Source organism: Pteropus alecto, unplaced genomic scaffold (genome assembly GCF_000325575.1).
Source record: "Pteropus alecto unplaced genomic scaffold, ASM32557v1 scaffold333, whole genome shotgun sequence".
Lineage (NCBI taxonomy): Eukaryota > Metazoa > Chordata > Mammalia > Chiroptera > Pteropodidae > Pteropus > Pteropus alecto.
The window spans coordinates 233,851-246,643 of NW_006433879.1; positions in this window are offsets into that span (position 1 = coordinate 233,851).

A 12,793-nucleotide genomic window follows, 5' to 3' on the forward strand; every position below is an offset into this window, starting at 1 on the left:
TTTGATTCCCTTTCCTTTCTGGCTTGTAAGGTTTGTGCTGAGAAGTCCAAGGATAATCTAATGGGTTTTCTTTTATAAGTTACCATTTTCTTCTCCCCTGGCTGCCTTGAGAATTTTATCTTTGTCGTTGATTTTTGATAACTTTAATACAATGTGTCTTGGTGAAGGCCTTTTTGGGTTGAGATAATTGGGTGTTCTATTGACTTCTTGAATTCCAAGCTCCAGCTCATTCCTTAGATTAGAGAAATTCTCATCGACTATTTGTCTGAAAATGCTTTCTAGTCCCTGCTCCTTTTCCTCGCCTGCAATAATGCCCATGATTCTTATGTTTCCTCTCTTGATGCTGTCAGCTAGTTCTTGTATTTCTCTTTCATTACTTTTCATTCTTTGGTTTCTTTCTTCTTCCTTCTGATGCATTTCTAGATTTCTGTCTTTGATATCACTGATCCTTTCCTCCATTTGATCAACTCTCTTTCCCAAGCTTGCTATTTCATTTTTCATATGTTTCAGTGTGTGCTTCATCTCCAGAAGTTCTATTTGGTTCTTTCTGAGGGTTTCGATCTCCTTCCTCTGCTCGTCTAGTTGTTTTTTCAGTTTCTGAAATTGTTGATATGATTTGTTTTGGATCTCATTGAGTTTTTTCAGAAGTACTATCCTGAATTCTCTGTTATTTAAGTCGCGTATTTCTATGTCTGTAAGCTTATTTTCTGGAGATTTTTCTCTTTCTGCGATGCCTTGTCACCTTGGTTGTTCATGGTGTTTAATGGGCTGTTTCTCTGCCTGGGCATTAATGGAAGTGTATTCTGCTTTTTCCCCCAGAAATATTTATTATATTAATGTCTTTCTTTAGCTTGTTATTAAGAAGGCATTTTTCTATTGGTTTCCAGTAAGTGGAGTCTAAGCTTTTTGGATCCCTGCTTTTTACAGTCTTAATAATGTCTTTTTTTTTTCCTTATAAATATTCAAACATGCTTGCTATCCTCAGTCTCAGTCTCTGTCAGTGTTAGTGACAGTTTTGGTAGCGTTTGCTCAGATTCTCCTGTGGATCGGAGATGTTTTTCTTGGAGAATACAGGGGAGTTGCCCTCTCGGTAGGGGGATGGGGGCTACAGCCCAGCCTCACATTTTGCAACTGCAGCTGGTAATAATCAACTGTTGCTTCTCTGCCATCTCCATTTCTCTGCATTCTGCTCTGATCCCTGGGCACTGCCACTGAGTGCAGCTCACATCTGTCTCAGGCAGGGCTGTTCAGGGAATCCGCTTCCCCTCCCCACTCCCTCCTCCTTCAGGGAGCTCTGGCAGAGAGAGGCAGCTTTTTTATTTCTCTCTTTCTACCTCCTAACTTCCATGGTTTCTGACCTGTGGTAGCTCTTATTTGCAGATCATTTGCTCAGATGTGCTTGTGTGCAGGTTGGGTGTTTTTTGTTGAGTTTTAGATGTTCAGCTTATTGTTGTTTCAAGGGGAGAGATCTGGAGCCATCTCTCACTCCACCATGTTTCTGATGTCACTTTCCCAGCTATTTTCAATAAGCACAATGCCTTTGAGATTCATCCAACGTTGTTCCAGGTATCAATATTTTGTTCCTTTTTATTTCTAAGTAGTATTCCATTGTATGGGTATCCCATATTCACTCACTGGAGGATATTTGAGTTCTTTTTAGCAATTATGAATAGAGCCCCTAGGAATATTTGTGTACACATGTTCGTGTGAACATAAATTGTCTTTTCTCTAGAATAAATCTGTAATCTCATTTCTATCTTCCATGTTCCTTAATATGTTTTCCTCATGCTTACACTCTCTTTTATTCTTTTTTAGTTTTCTTACCAGTTTTTGTTTCTGCTTTGTGATATTCCCTCATATACATTGTTGCATTATAATGTTTTTCTTTCTTTAATTCATGGAAACATATTTTGTTATTAATAGTTTTACGGCAACATTTTCAGATGGGTAGTTTTTGCCTAAGTTTTGCAGATTTTCCTTTTTAAATTTTTATCTTTGTATTGATGCCATGTCAGCAGCTCTTTAGCCCATTGTATAATGAGTCAACTTTTCTTTGCTTAGCTATCTGCAGAAAGTTATTTTAGGGATTGCTTTTTTCTGGCAATTACTGAGACTGCAGCCTCATTCTCTGGATGTTTTTATAGCACTTCCTTCTTTGTTCTGTCGATTGCCTCCTAATCACAGCTCCCTCCTCACTACAGTCATGGTTGTAGGTTAGGGGTATAGGCCTGTCCCTTGTGAGTATCCCCCTTACCCACAGAAAAGGCAATTTTTATTATTGTCTCCTGATATCTTCTGTTTGCAATGACTCCTCTCCAGCTTCACTTTCTCCTGAATTTACCCTATGTGGATTCTGAGCAGATTTCAGTTTATTTAGTAGTCTTTACACAAATTTTGAGTCTACAGATTATTACTGTGTCCTATTTTTGCTGAATATAGAGTCTGTGTATTTTTTCCCATTACCCTGTATTTTTGTAGTCTACCTGGGAGGAGATGGGAAAAATTACTATCACATACCACCCCATGTTTGTACTCCAAGTTTCAACACCCCACTCCATATGATCGGGTAAAGGTATTAGTGGTCTATGTGACCCACAGCCATCATTTCTAAACTAAGATCTATAGTCACTCAGGATGGCTAGTCTTTAATAACCCAAGCCACTTATCTCATATGTCCAAGCATCTTATTATCTATTTCCACTGTTGTCATACCTAACAACAGATAGAGAAATTGGCTCTGCATATTTATATTTTAGGGGATCACACCTATCATACATATTTGCTTTGTTGTGTTAATTCTTCTATCATTAATATTTTATTTCCTTTTTCTTGACATTGTGCTTTTCTAACAGGCTTGCCACTGTGTAGAAGCATTTCATAGAGGGGGTTCTGAATATCTAATGCAGGAGTTTTGCCATGCTCTCTGGGATCATCAGTGTTTCCTGGAGAGGAACTCTTTTGCCCAGTCATGTTTAAAGGCTCATTCACATCAATGGCACACATTCTTTAGCACTATCCATATTTTGGGGTCCTACCAGAGACATTTGCTTAAGTGACATTCTCATCATATGACACGTTCCAAATTTGTCAAGTACATTCAAGATTGTCTTCCCCTGAATATTTACTGGTAATCTTGGAATATAAGTACTGCTATGAACTTCATGTTTGTGTCCCTCAACCCAAATTCATATGTTGAAACTCTAACCCCCGATAGGATGGTATTAGGAGGTAGGACCTTTGGGAGGTAATCAGGTCATGAAGGCAGAGACCTCAGAATGGGATTAGTTCCCTTATAAGGAAAGAAAAAGAGATAGCCCTCTCTTTCTTTCTCTGCCATGTAAGGACAAAACAAAAAGGCAGCTGTTAACCAGGAAAAGGACTCTCACCAGAACCCAATCATTCTGGCATCCTTCCAATCTCCAGAACTGAGAGAAATACATATTTGTTGTTTAAGCCACCTATTTCATGGTAGCTTGTTATAGCAGCCTGAGCTGACTGAGACAGATACCAATGGATGATTGCTCTTGCTCCAAGCCAGCAGACACAAGGTGAGACACAAGGTGATCCCACTCCCTGCTGCATTTGTTCTGGCCCTTTCCCAGTAGTCAGGCTCTAACCATGGTTCCCATCCTCTGATGAGAGAATATTGCTGGGCTGGAGGGCTTGGGGGAAGCTTGGCTGTGGCAGGGATTAGATGAAAGGGCTAGTCTCCTCTATGGGTGTCTGGTCACACTCCTCTCCAGCCACCACCTCTGAGTGGACCAGAGCCTTTCTCTGTAGTTTCTAATAGAAAACCTCCAACAGCAACAATCATAATTCCTGACGGGTTCTTGTCTTCCTGCTTCATGACAATGTGTACAACTTATCTCCTGGGAAGAAACACTCAACCCTTGGCATAAATTCCTTAAGACTCTTAATCTGTTCTTCCATTCCAAGAGAAAAGAAAGACCATTCATTACAGAGAGAGTTCTGAGAGCAAGGTAAGATGAGATGTCTCAGCCCCAGAAAGGATAATTTGGCCCAGGGGCCCCACATCCCTGGGAGGTGTGGCTTCTGGCCACCAAACATATCCTCCAATACCCTTCACCTGACTGCTAGCCCTGTTTTATGGCCCTCTTGTGTTCTCATGCCCTGACCTCAACCACCTTGCAGTCAAGGGCTCATCAGATGCATTCCAAAGAATTCTTTTCCATTTTTAGATATCTTGGCCTACCTACAACTTTTAATGCCAGCCAATCTCTTTTAGTTTTTTATTACAAATATAATATATGCTGGTTGCAAGAAAAATGCAACTAATACAGAAATATATTAAGTGAAATAAAAGTTTTCTTCTCTCATTGCCCTATTCCAGCCCCAATTTCCATTTTAGGAATTAATTACTATTGATACCTTGGGGGATAGTCTTCCAATTTTTTTCTGTGCACCTGCAAAGACACATACACACACACACACACACACACACACACACACACACACACACACACACCTGTACATCTGTATTAGATACTGTTGGTGCTGCCTAGATTTTCTTCATCTAGTCAGTGCACCCATCCCAGCTGCTAATGATTCAGAGTTGTGCCCTTCTCTGGAGAATTACTCTTAGCAAAAATGATCTTCCTCATGCAACAATGCCTAGGAGGTCATGCTCATCTCACAGAGCAGCCCCCATCCAACAACTGAATGATACAGGTACAAAATCCTGGCCCCTTTCTTTGAGGTAGGGCAGCTCTGTGATGCCATTCACATTCCAGAGCTCCCAGCGGGATCAGATGAGGCTAGACCCATGACAATGCCTGGCTTCTTCCCCTCCCTTTCCCTGTTCCCTTCCTTTTTTACAGGCTTCACCTAAGAGCACTTTCTCAACAGATCCCTTACACATAAATGTAAGTGTATAATATATTACATAGAGATATGTGAATATATATGCACAAGTATTTTCAGAGAGGAGCTCATGCTTACATGAAGCATTTGGTGACTTGCTTTTTTTATTTCATGGTACACCATAGGCACCTTTGAATATGTCTTCTTTATTTTTTTATGGAAGCAGAGGTCTCCCTAAAATTAACCTCTCATAATTCAGGTAATCAATAGTCCTATTAATAAAATTGAGTTTATTCACTTATTAAACAAATGGTATATGAAGTACTACTGGATGCAGGTGCTGCCTTAAGCATTGGGATTGCCTCTAATATTTTTGTCGTACAAAAAAAATAAATATTTTTGTAAGCATATTAAAGCATTTGTGTAAGTGGTTTTGAAGGACAGATTCTTGGAGGTAGACCTGTGATTAAACAGGAAACTGCATTTACAGTTTTAATGGGTCCTTTTTAGACAATGTTCCTCCTTTAGCTTTCATGACAGTTCCTTGCTGTGTATCTACTTTTCTCTTCCTAATCCTCCTTTGCAACCTGTTCTCCTGGTTCTTTCTCACCTGTGTAGCGAATGCCCAGAAACCCTTTTGGGGGGCAGGGCTTTCTGCTCAGCCATCTTCACTCTGGTGCTGCTCTTCCCCTGGGCTGTGTCCACCAACACTTTCTGCTTCATCAGGCGTTTGTATACAAGTACTCCAAGACCACCTTTCTCTCCAGTCCCATTTTACACAGGAGGACATTGGGACTCAGAGAAGGTAAGTGCCTATATTAGTCAAGGCTCTCCAGAGAAATAGAACCAATAGGACACACACACACACACACACACACACACACACACACACACACACACACACACACACTATTAGAATTGGCTTATAATTGTGGAGGCCAAGACCTACTATCTGCAAGCTTGAGAACCAGGAAAGCAAGGAGTATAATTCAGTATGAGTCTGAAGGCCTAATAAATCTGGTGGCTGGTGGTACAAGTTCCCATTTGAGTCTGAAAGCCTGAGAACCAGGAGCATGGATGTCCAAGAGCCAGAGAAGATAGATGTCTCAGCTCAAGCAGAGAGAGCAAATTCATCCTTTCTCTGCCTTTTTGTTTTCTTGGAGCCCTCAAAGGATTGGATGATGCCCACCTGCATTAAGGAGGGCCATCACCAATTGAATTCAGCTGACTTCACCAATTCAAATGTTAAACTCTTCCAGAAAACCCCCATAGACACACCCCGAAATAAAGTTTTACCAGATATGTGGGCATTCCTTAGCCCAGTAAGTTGACACATAAAATTAACCATCACAGTGACCTACTTCCAAGACCTGCATGTCCAAGTTTCTACCAAATACCTCCACTGGGCTGTCCCAGAGGCACTACAAATTCATGATGCCGCAAAATCTTTTTTTTTTTTTTTTACGCCTACAGCATCTGGTATTCCTAGGTAGCTTCTCATCCAAGTACTAACTAGGCCCGACTCTGCTTAGCTTCCGAGATCAAATGAGATCGGCATGTTTAGGGTGGCATGGACATAGACAGATTATTCTCTTCACCTCTGTCTTCAAGATTGTTTTTTCATTTCCCATATTACCTAAAAGAAAATGTCTCATCACCTTAGACGCCTTGCTCTCCCTCCTTGTTTATATCAGGCCTGGGTCTACCTAGCTGGGCCTCTGATGCATTTCTAAGACTGTCCCCTCCAGGTATTTCTTTGTTTCTGGCCTGGATTCATGGCCTCTCACTGTCTTGCTCCTCCACTAGTAGTACGGTTCCTTCTCCTCACAGTCTTTGGAGAGTTCAACACCCCTCCTAGGCTTGCACAACCCCACTGGGGCTCTCAGGTTGGGGAACAGGAAGGTGGGCAGAGCATTGGAGGCGGCCCTGTCCTATTCAGGTCATTCTTCCCGGATCTGTTTTAGGTCCTCAGGTACTTGGAACCAGCACTATGAATGCTGAGTCCATCAAGCTCTTTGATGGCTTAGGCTATGCCAGCCCTCTCCCTGCCAGCCTCTTCTCCCCTCACACAACCTCTTTTATGAGCCCCTGGGACAGATTCTTGCCTCAGTGAGATTCACCAGCCCAGCGTGTAGGAAATCAGAGGAGTGGGATGTCTACATGGTGGAGATGGGAGAACATCGAGTTGCCCTCTTGTGGGGTGCCAACAAGGTGTGGTAGGAGTGGAAGAGTATGGACAGGTGAGTACTCAGGCTGGTTCTTAGAGATCCAAGACACTGGGCAGATTACCAGATAAAGTGTCTCAGTAGGCTCATCTAAGAAAGTAACTTTTCTAGAGATATAAGAGTATTTGGAGTAGATTGGGAGGAATAGACCATTTTTATCAGTCTTTGTGCTTTTCTGGATAGTGACTGTATTGAGTTTATGCTTCTCCAGTGCCAATCACAAGGCTTTACGCACAGTAGGTGGTGAATAAATATATAATAAACAAGGGAATGCTTTTTAATTAAGAAAATGTATGACTTTCCTTATGCAGCTTATGTGGCTTGGAGAATTAGGTCATTTCTTGTCCAGAAAGTGAGTTGGCTGCTTATGCATTCTCCTATAACATCAATGCCAGACACATTCCTCAATTCTCTTCTGCTGGTAGGACAATGCCAGGAATGGACTTTTTCCACCTTCCTTACATCAGTCTGTCAGTCTGTGGCAGGTGGCTCTGTTGGAAGGCCACTGCCCTTGTCCCCAGCTGTCCAGGAGATGTTCTGCCTCCAGCCCCAGTGACATCAGACAGATGCTCCACCTGTGGATAAGAACAGCTGCCTTTCTGCAATGAGACTCTGCAGTCAGATTCCAACACGCATAGTGAGAGAATGACAATCGTTGGTGGCTCTTGATGTGGATTCACATGGGGCGAGCGATGTTCTCCAAAATCTTCTGAAAAAAGCAAGATTTTAATCTCCTCTGGCAGAGCAGTAGACCAAGCTCAGCTGTTTCTTCTGCTTGATCAAGGAGGAACCTGGCTGCCTGTCCAACACTGGTACTAATAGCAGGTGACTTGGAATGGAGTCGCCAGCAAAAGCATTTGATTACAGCTTATGGCCCCATGATCCTATGGTCACAATGACCATGGTTTTTAAGACTCCAAGAAAGTGCTGAGCCCAGTTACCTGATTTAATTTGTTCATTCCTTGCTGAGCACTGACCTCCATTTAGGTTTAGGGCCAATTTATGTGGGTAGGTTTGGGGAGGATAGAGAACCAAGATACCTAAGATGGATTGCACCTCCAGGAGCCTGTCATATGGATGGGGAAGTCATGCTGGCTGCACAGAACTTGAGGTAGTTCTCACACCTTTGCCCATGAATCTCTAGAGAATTCTGGAGAAATGCAGAACCTAGTTTGGGGGGCGGGCTGAGCTCATGGTGTCAATGATGTGGCTGCTTCAAGGTCACATGCTGAGTTGTAAGATGTGGAAGGATATCTGGGATCATTTTCATAAAGGTCCACCCAGGAAAGGGGAGGCTCCATGTACACAGCTGAAGCTGGAGGACCGGGGGCGCCTATGACCCATGCTTACTGAGAAGGGGGAGAGATCAGAGTTTTCTCCCCCACCCTATCCTCCTCCATCACTTCACACATGCAGCACACTGCAGATGGCAAATGCTCCTATGTGGCCTATGTCAGCCTAGGGGATGGTAGGAGATCTGTCCCTGCTCTCAGCATTACCACAACTTATCCTCGCCCTTAACTCCAGAGATCTGGCCTTGCACCACAAGGCAGCATGAATTATTATTCCACTGACTTTCACCAGAGCTGAGTATACATGGAACAAGCACTGTCAGAAAGACACGGGGAAGGACACGCCATATTTTTTTAGTACTTTCTTATATGTTCCAAAAATGTCCAACAAAATACGAGGACACATCAGGATTCTTTGGCAACTCTTCCTCTCTCCTCATTGGGCTCTTTTATTTTATTATCTTTTATTTCCTTCCCATCCCCATTTCTCACCACCCCTCATGGGAGCACTGTGCTGCCCTCAGGGCCTTGGTCTTCTGCTGACCCTCGTGCAGCCTCATTGATTCCTTAGATCATGGCTCACTTTAGGGCTGAACTCCATACTTCATTAAATACATGGTTTAATGAGTCCTCAGACTTAATCATCAACATTCATTACTCTAATAAATATTACCCCTCACAGCTTGCTCATGAAGATGTCATAATCCCAGAGCTCCCGTGAAAGTTACCACCTTACCTCTTTAGGCTCTTCCCAGAGGTCGAAGAGGTGCTCTCAACAACATCTATTGATAGATATTATTAGAACAGTCTTGTGCTGTGTCTTGTGGGATGGGGTGGGGTTAGGGAGGATATATGGTCAAATCAGACCTGGAATTCTCCCTCAAGGATTATCTTTTGGGGTGGTGGAATTCCTAACTAAAGGCAAGAAGGAGTATAATACAGAAACGATGCCCATCTGGAATGAGTCATCTTAAGATCAAGAAAACCTTCATAGAGGAATCAGCATTTTGAGACTTTGTTGATGAGTTATAATTGAATGAATGGAGAAAGAGATGGGAGAGGACACTCTGGGCTTGAGAAGGGCTGAAACTAAGGCAAGAAGGCCTGCAATGCAGTGTGTTTAATGAAGGTGTAAAGGCCAGGCTGTGGGCCTGTGTGGTGGGCCTAGAGGAAGATGAACCCAGGCCGAGAGGTTGGGGCCGGGCTCAAGAGGGCAAGCAAAACAAGAGATCTATGTTTTAAAGGCAAGGCAGGAATGACCAACTCCAACAGTGTGCCTCTCTGGGGCTGGAAGGACATGTCCAAGGAGGAATTCAAGTGTTGATGAAAGAAGTGATAGGACCTATACTTTAGTTAGCTTTTCTTAAAATGTGGTAGAGGTGAAAGGACCTTCATGATGAATTAGATATAAGAAATGCTGCACGACCCCCAATTAAATGTTTGTTTGCTACAGAACCTCTCAGAGCCTTTTAATCAGTGAATCTACATTAGAAACTGAGGAGAGAAGGTGGCAGTGAGCAAAGTGAAGGTGGGGCACAGCTTTTTCCAATGTATGTAATGAAAAGACTTTGTGGGTCATTGATCCCGCAGAACACACTTCTGTTAATTGTTGCTCCAAGAAGCAGTCACTCAAGGGCTATTAGAGGGTGGAATGTGTGATATGGTTATCACTCCAGAATAGTATCCCTAGGGTGACACCTGGTCACTGCGCAGTCCCTTGGTGGGCCGGAGCATCTTGGAGTAAGACCGGGGACAGAGGAGGCCTGGAGGCTACCAGCAGGAGTGAGACTCAGCTCCTTCAGTTTCTGCAGAGCACAGGCTAGGCAAACCTTGGATGAGGCCCCCTTCCTAATCTTTCTTTCTTTCTGGTCATGGCACTCCTTTACCAGGAAAGAGAGGCAGCAGATGGTTGTCCTGTCTGGACTATACCCAGGCTCCTTCCTTCTAGGGGCCTGAATCTGCAGCACCTTGAACAGCCTATTGGGGGTCAGGTACATTCTGTCGCCAGCCCCGCTCCACAAGTTGGATCCTAATTTTGATCACTTCTCTTCAAGAAGGTAAAAGGGCCTGTGACATAGACCCTGCTTTCATTCTCCAATCCTCTATCCTCCCCTTGGACCTCAGGGCCACCCCATCCCAAGCCCTCATCTTTCCATTCTACTCCTACTAGGTGTCCAAAATTTTGGTCTAATATCCTCCTCAGTCAGCCAATTCTCCATCTCCAAAGGCAGTGAGGTTAGTGAGGTGAGAAGTGTGGGGCCCTTGGGGCAAGAAGAGTGGGGCCTGTGGGGATGGGGCATATCCTGCAGGGACGGGGCAGCTCTTGTGGAAAAGAAGAAGTGCCCTGCAGGAAGGAGCATGTTCTGTGGGGAGAAACAGGTGCTGCGGGGAGGGATGGGTACTGCCTCCGCTGACAGGTAGCCAGCACTCCTGCCCTGGTATGTTAATGTGTTTGAGGTCACCCAAGCACCCTGGATGAATGCTCTGTTCTGGTCCCCACAGTTGTATCATGCCCACATCCTGCCCTGGGGCTTTCGTATCTCTTTGTGAGCCAGTATTGTTTCAGTCTAGCATCATTGCTCATAGACATGAGTTTCTACTTAAGCTGTGCTGAGGGCCAGGGCTCTGTGATGGGCCTGAGTGCAGCTAGGTGCCCTCTGTGCTCAGACCCAGTGGGTTCTGATGCTGGAACCCCCCTCAGGGGGCAGCGCCTCCCTGGCCTTGTCTCTACAGGAGGCATAGGGGCAAAGTGAAGTAAGAGACAAAGTGACATCTCAGGAGGTACCTTTGGAAAGCAGAGAAGCCTTTACTACATGCGGGAAATGGGGCTGTGGGGCTGAACTTTACAGACAGCAAGACACGGGCAGCCACGGGATGGCATGGAAGGAAGAGATAGCAAAGGCTGCATGTGCAGTGCTGCCAGGCAGGAGTGAGGGTCTGCCTCAAGGCCATACACCCCGACCCCTGGCCTCAGCCCCATGAGTCCCAAGGGGACAAGGAAGGGCACAGACATGAATCCGCAGATTGCCAGCTGTCCCTTCCTCTTTCCACTTTCCCTTCCTTCCCCTGCCCACTCTGGGATTAATTCTGAGGCAGAGAGAGCAAGGACAACTCTGATCAGGCTCTATACTATTATTTCAGAGACCGCTGTGTGGAGGATAGTGCAGAGGGGAGAGGTTGGAGCAGAAGAGAATGGCCTGCAGGTAGAAAAGAGGTGCCTGGGCTACAGAAGTCAGGTGAGGACTGACCTCCAACCCAAATATGATAGGGGCAGGGTCCTCCCTTTCTGAAAAGGGAAAGTGCCCCATAGTCCTTCTGTTGGAAGGATGCACCTGTGGAAACCTCAATGCCCTTTACCTGCAGTTACCATGCAGTCTCACTTGCTAGGGCCCAGGCATGCCCCCTCAACAACACACACACTGTGAGGCAGCCCAGCTGTGCACAGACCCTTCCTAAGCACAGAGCCGGGGAACACCACCTCAGACAGCTGCACAAAGCTTCATCATACTGCTGAAGCCCCTGCGACAAACAAAAGGAAGTTTCCTAGCACAGTCCTTACTGTTGATGCCATCCCTCATCAACCACCTCTGCATATGGGTTATTTGTACTTCTGACGCCCTCCACCTGCAGGCCTACCCTGGTGATGTCACCGGCTGATGTCACTGGCTGTAGAGGAACAAGAGCATACTTCAATTTCCCCACACTCCTGTACCTGGCCAAATGCCCAGGTTTGTACTCCATTTCCCACTGCACTGGAGTACAGTGGGGCTGGTGAGCAGCCATGAGGTGGCTGACAGGGACCCTTTGAGATTCTGAAGTCACCTTGCTCAGGCAACAAGTGGAAGCTCTGAATCAAGCCTAAGGAAGGGCTCTAGTCTGCTGCTGGGGGCCAGCTGGGTGGTCAGGGACTGGACATGCCCTCTTCCTCCTTCTTCCAGAGCTATGGATGGCTCTAAGGAGGTGGGACTGCCACATGTGGCCCACACACTTCTGGAGCCTCTCAGGCTCCCTGGCCTCTGGCTCACACTGGGCTCAGACATTAGGAGGCACGAGCAGGAAGCAAAGTGACCTGAGAATATTTCTTTTCCCAGTACCTCCACTGCCAGGTTGCCATGGGTGGCAGCACCCTCTACCAAATGCCAGGCTTCTGTCAAGCCCCAGGGCAATGGCCACTGAATTGCCTCTTCATACCTCAAGAGGTCATAACTCTCTGCTCTTTCGCCCCTCCCCCACCTTTAGAAGTAGAATCTCTTCAATCAGAAGCCCTTTGGTGTGCACTGGAATCCTGAGTGGTACTGTTGGCCAGATGCTGTTTGTTCTCACATGGCTCTCCTTGGATTCATTCCTGAGCATTCACTGAGCACCTACTGGGTACAGCAGGCCTGTTTAGGTGCCAGTACAGGGAGGAATAAAACTCAGGTTCTGGCCTACAATAGGCTGAGACAAAAATAGGAG